The sequence below is a fragment of the Siphateles boraxobius genome, unplaced genomic scaffold (assembly GCF_051911475.1).
Source record: "Siphateles boraxobius isolate OS27281-9 unplaced genomic scaffold, OSU_SipBor_1 39, whole genome shotgun sequence".
NCBI lineage: Eukaryota > Metazoa > Chordata > Actinopteri > Cypriniformes > Leuciscidae > Siphateles > Siphateles boraxobius.
Window position 1 is genome coordinate 62,191 of NW_027509019.1, and position 6,159 is coordinate 68,349.

At 37.9% G+C, this 6,159-nt stretch overlaps 1 long non-coding RNA gene across 1 annotated transcript; it reads left to right on the forward strand.

The window, feature by feature from the left end:
• The first annotated feature begins 1,018 nt into the window (after window positions 1–1,018).
• LOC143703908 (uncharacterized) lies at window positions 1,019–2,494 on the forward strand. Its single transcript, XR_013191470.1, has 3 exons — window positions 1,019–1,125; window positions 1,367–1,514; window positions 2,438–2,494. It is a non-coding gene; the product is annotated as an uncharacterized LOC143703908 (long non-coding RNA).
• The last annotated feature ends 3,665 nt before the right edge of the window (window positions 2,495–6,159 follow it).

Below are 6,159 nucleotides of genomic sequence, written 5' to 3' on the forward strand. Positions count from 1 at the left end.
TAAATTTAAGCCCCATAAAACATAAAAGGTTGCCACCATATTTTCTACGGTAAAATACTGGCAACCACAGCTGCCAGTTTTTTACAGTGTAAAAAAAAGAGCTTTTTGGCAGCAAAGCCACCAGATGGGTTTGGGGAAAACAGGAATAAACAGTACCCCATGTCCACGGTTAAATATACTGCTGGATCTTTAATCTTGAGGGCCTATTTTTTGCTGGAGGTCCTAGACATTGGTCAATTATAGGTCGAAGAGATTCTTTATGGAGGAACAGTCTCTGATCTTTTGTCAGTTGTTCTCCGAGCTATAGGAGGAAACTCAGAGCTGTTATCTTGGCACAAGGATGTTATATAAAATAAAAAGGTTTATTGGCAACAATTAAAAATTGCCAAAAATGATGGCCAACTTGTTTTGGAGAAAATCATTTACTTCATAGTGTGATTTCAATTATTTTCCTACAATGAACGGTTAGATTTTTAAATGAAAGATCAAAAGGATAAACAATGCAGATTTAAATTTACAGCCATATTTGATCATATTCACCAGGGATGCCAATAATTCTGACCACAACTGTAGGTAGTGTAAGCAAGCCAGTTCATCATACATTATTTACCTGTGGGTGTGTTTTGTGTAGCAGTGTGGTTGTGCAAGCCCTGATCCAAGGTTTCAAAAAAATACAGCCTTTTTTTCTTAGTTTTACCAGTTGTGTGCATTTATGTTTCATAGACGTGTTTGTGTTTGGATTGTGTTGTGACTAAGTGTGGATTGGCACAAGAGCAAGATGACCAAGACGAGCAAGAGAAGACCACTTACACCAGACCCTGGCATGTCAATGTTTGCTGGGTTAGTAAATTTATATCAAGAGTTTAATGATTTAATAAAACTTGAGATAAAGACTTCTATAAAAGCACTGCTTTCAGATGGTAGATCATATTTTACTTTTTTTGTCATCCAGAGAGCTGAAAAATGCAAAGGGAGTCTAGTGACTAAGAGCATGGTATTGACAGATGCACACTGCTTGTCTAGTGACTAAGAGCATGGTATTGACAGCTGCACACTGCTTTATAAAGGTGAATACAGATGAATCTGTATCATTTGCCAGTGCTGATGACATAACAGTTCACCATGGTAAGAATTGTTGCTTTAGTCAACAATGTTATGGAATAATTCAAGGTGACTCATGCTACTCAGAGAGTATCTCTTATAAGTCCGCTAAAAAATCAAAGCCAAATCGAAGAAAGTTTAAATAAAAAAAATATATATATAATTGTGAATTTATGTTGATTGTATCCTGTCATGCACAGACGCTAAACTACATTGATTATACTTTTTTATACAAACTATACTTTGCTTCAATTCTCTTACAAAGGTATTGGTGAAGTTAAAGCTATGGAGTTGATTCTTCATCCACTGTTTAATTTGAGAGGCCTTAAGGACAAAAATGTAAAGGAGTTTTATGATTACGACATTGCTCTGGTTAGGATGAGAGAAAACATTACGATATCTTTGATGGCAAGGTAAGATTCAACTACCCATTCCTTGGATATATATTTAGATGCTTGCAAACCTATTCTGCAGTCAAAAAAATGATGTATTGGCTTTACTAAACTTTTTTATGTAAAAAGGTTCCACCGGTTCCACATTACTGGGTTTCGTTAAACAAACATAATTTGTTCATGTAACTTATAGTTGCTCTACAATGGCAGTGCTGCGATAATCCATAAGGTAAACTTAACTCAGAATTTGGCTTCTGTATGAGTTCAGTGATTCAGGTCAAATGATTGTGATATAATGATTATGTTAAAACACAACCAACATCTACAGATCACATTTTCTATTTGATTATCTGGCTATTGTAACTCAGATACAGCAGCCAGACAAAATATAAAGTTAATAATGTGGGGGTCAAGAGCCCAACTAAAACAAACACTGATAACCATATTGGTGACCTGAAATTCCGGTTTTCTCCTTCAGTGATTCTGCTTGTTAACATCAGGTGTCTTCAATAATGCTCAATCATCAATCAATTATTCACTTAATTATCTCATTAACTTCAACACTGCTCCAGTGTTCATTTAACACCCAGCTCAGAGTTTAATTGGGCCGCTTAAAATGACTTTCATGATGTTGAAGTTATTCGTTAAACAAAGTATGTTTGTTTAACAAAACCCAGTTATGTGGAACCGGTGGAACCTTTTTACATAAAAAAGTTTAGTAAAGCCAACACATCATTTTTTTGAGTGTTTTGTTTTTATCTTAAATGTTTGCTATAAGTAAATAAATAAGGCTTATAAACAGCTGTTGAGATGGTATTCTCAGTTGAAACGGAGTAAAGTCTTGGACCAAAAACAGTATTCCATATGTCATGGCTTAACAAGCAGACTTCCTTGGAGTTCTGTATGGCCAATTAATGCTTTACATCTTATAACTTTCTACACAGGCCCATTTATTTACCTTGTACCAAATCATCAAACCGGGCTCTCAGAATGGATCTAGACTCCACGTGTGACGAGCACAGTGAGTATTTATAAAATTCAATTAATATATTTCTATGAAGATTTATAGTGAATAACATCAAAGTTCAAAACATACTCAAACTCATAATCCTTAGCTAAAAGATTAAAAAAAATATTCTATGATGAAATGATTATATGTGTGCATGACCAAAGAGATCTCTGCTCCACCTGGAAGAGACTCCGGCTCACTTCATCAGACAGGGAACTCGTCGATCAGACACCCACATTCATAGTGGTGCAAAAGTGAGTGCTGTCCTTACAAAATTAGAACACTTTAATATGTGTTGTGCCTTTATTAGATAATACAGTGTATATGAGTCAGAAAACAACAGGGAGTTGTTCTCACTGGCCATTCAATAAGTACACTTTGCTAGTACTAGGTTAGACATGTTTTTTCCTTCAGAACTTAATCCTTTGTTGCATAGATTCAACAAGATGCTGGAAACATTCCTCAGAGATTTTGGTCCATATTGACATGATTGCATCACACAGTTGCTGATTTGTCAACTGCATATCCAAGATGCTAATCTTCCGTTTCAGCACATGCCAAAAGGGCTCTTTCGGATTGAGATCTGGTGACTTTGGGGGCCATTCGAGTTTAGTGAACTCATTTTCGTGTTCAAGAAACCAGTTTCCCTCACACCACAGCCTAAACCATTGATACAAGGCAGGATGAATCTATGCTTTCAAGTTTTTGCAGGAGACCCATCTAAATGTTGCAGGAGAAATTGAGACTAGCAGACCAGGCAACGTTTTTCCAATCTTCTATTCTTAGGTTTTATTGAGCTGATGTGAATTGCAGCCTCAGTTTCCTGTTTTTGGTGTTAAGGGAAAATGTAACAAAGAGATGAGAGAGACCATGGGGAACTTCTCATGTCCAGCCCCAGCTCAAGAAAGAATATTGCCAACCAAAGGTAAAACTGAAGCGTAATTCATTAAAACAGGGAAAAAAGGGAATAAAAGCTTCAGGAGGGAGCAAAAATAATAAACAAAACTATCCTAACTAAATTTTAATCTTCTTAATTACCTATAACAAAAATAAAGTGAAAAGAAAAACAGCAAAACTTCAGGTGTCTACAATCAGCACCTAAAGAGAAAATAAAGCGGGAAAACACAAAAGCAACAGTCAGAATTCAGTGATTTTGAAAATTCTGTAAACTATTTTGAGTTTCAAAATGCTAGAAAAGATGACTTGAGAGATAGTTATGAGAGCGTTAAAAAGCATTGTTGGACCAAAAGTGGACTGGTCAAAGATAACTAGTTGTGTACAGAAGAAGAATGAAACTGTTAGTCAGTACACAGAAATATTTTGTCAGTCAGCTGCTGCATACAGTGGTATAGCGGACACTTCAGAGAAGGTGTTAAATGATAATGGCCCCTTAGCTCGCACATGGTGTGATGGTCTTTTGTCAGAGCATAGAAATGCATTGCATTTCTTAAATGTCACATGGGTCACTAGAACCCTGCAAAACAACTTGGACAGTTTAGTTACTTGGGAAAGAAACTCTGATGTCAAGGCAAGAGTGAAAATTGCAGCAGCATCCTTTAAGGTCAACGCAGAGAAGCAACAGAAACGCAAATGTCCTAAGAGAGAGGGCAGCAGTTGTTATTATTGTGGTAAACATGGACATTGGGGAAAAGAGTGTAGAAAAAACAAAAAGAATGTTAGAGAAACTAACAATGTAACTCAGCTTCTGCTCAGCCTGCTGGCTCCTCTGAAGCAGCCACTCCCCTCGTCATTAAGCTCGTTGGGCGGCTGTTTTAGTTGTTAACCAGTTGGGCTGTGAGTGCTTAATTTCCCTACTAACTTACAACAGAGATAAAAGACTTCTGTTTTTGTTTAATAGAACAAAAGGAAAGTAACTATCTCAGTTTCTCCTTTGGGGGACACTGGTTAAAGTAGACTCACAGCCTTAAATGTTATTTTACAGCACAGGCCTTTCATCATTAATAGTGTTAGGTCAGACTGTAAACGTAAAAAAAGCCATCATGCACTGTCCACAATAATGCCGAATATTGTCTTACAGCTTGCACCTGTCACGAATCCGTCCTCATGTACGATGTCTGCTATGACTGAAGTTTTGTTAGAGGATGAAGGAGAAATTACTACAGACGAGCAGGTTATGCAGTAACGTCCATCACGGAAGTGTTAGCTTCAGGACGTCTTCCAGATCATTTTTCAGCTCAAGCTGCAGAACTAGTAGCCCCAACAAGAGCATGCACGCTAGCTTCAGGATCAGTTGCTAATATCTACACAGATTCCAGATATGCTTTTGGGGTAATTCATGATTTTGGTGTCATTTGGCAAACCAGACAGTTTCTAACTTCTGCTGGATCCCCCATTAAGCATGCTGAATTAGTGAAAGATCTAATGTTTTCCATGAAACTTCCAAAGAAATTAGCAGTGATCAAAGTGAAAGCACATCTCACAACTAATACTACGGAAGCTAAAGATAATTATCTTGCTGATATGGCAGCTAAACAGGCTTGTTTCTATGCAACTGTACAAATTTGTTCAGGTAGTGCAGCACAGAAGAAAATTATGCCTCCTGAATCAATAATTGATCTGTACAAAAACGTTTCCTCCATTAGAACCAAAGTGGCATGGGCCACATCAAGTGATGTTGATTACAGCAGCTGCAGTATTGTGTCAGGGAAGGAAAACCTGGACTCATTGTACACACTGTAAGGTTGTTCCCCCACCTACAGGGATAGGTTAGGACACGGAACCAGTGAGGAGCCCCGGGAAGTACCCAACGCAACAGGCTTCGGGGGTTAACCCTGGGGTGAAGACTTCCCTCATAGGCCCTATCCTAGTCCATCCTTACCTCACTGTTCCTTAGGTGTCAAAGGTTTAAGAAATAGGGAAAGAGGAAACAACAAAAGCTGACTCAGAAAAGTTTACAACCCTAGTGTTTGAACAAATACTGCTCCACTGTCTAGCAGACTCAGAAAAAGTTCACAATCCTAGTGTTTGAACAAATACTGCTCTACTGTCTTTTGTTTTTTCTTTCTTACTCTGTGCAGACACCACTGATGACTGTCCCGAGACCCATACGCATCAACCTCCTCACCTGCGTATGAAGCCACAACCTCCAGAAAACAACTAGACCCACTGCCGAACCTACTATCACGAAAGAAAAAAAAATACACAACGCAGAGACTCACATACGAAACCTTCAATCATCCATCGACATGATCAAGATTGTCCTACTACTACACATCATGAAGATCGCACAAAGTCCGGACTCCAGAAACAACATATTCTTAGAGCTGATGAATATGTCACAAATGCCTTGTTTGCTGGAAAGAAAGTGTGCATGTCACATCTGAAGATGACTGCATTCCAGGACTCACTTGTGCGCAAACATGGTGGGCCAACAAGACATTCTTGATCTTTCAGCAAATTACACCAGATGACTGAAGATTATTACCCGTAGGGACGTCACGGACCCTAAAATTGCATGTTTGTTTAAGTGTTTAAATTTGTATTTTGTGAGAGTTATTTAGAACTCTCAAAGGGGGAAATGTAGGATTACAAATTTTATTTAAATGTTTAATTTAGATTTCCAATACAATAGTATTTTATATTGAGAAAGTTTATAAATGATGAGACCAGGAAATATCTGCAAACGGTAAGGGTTCC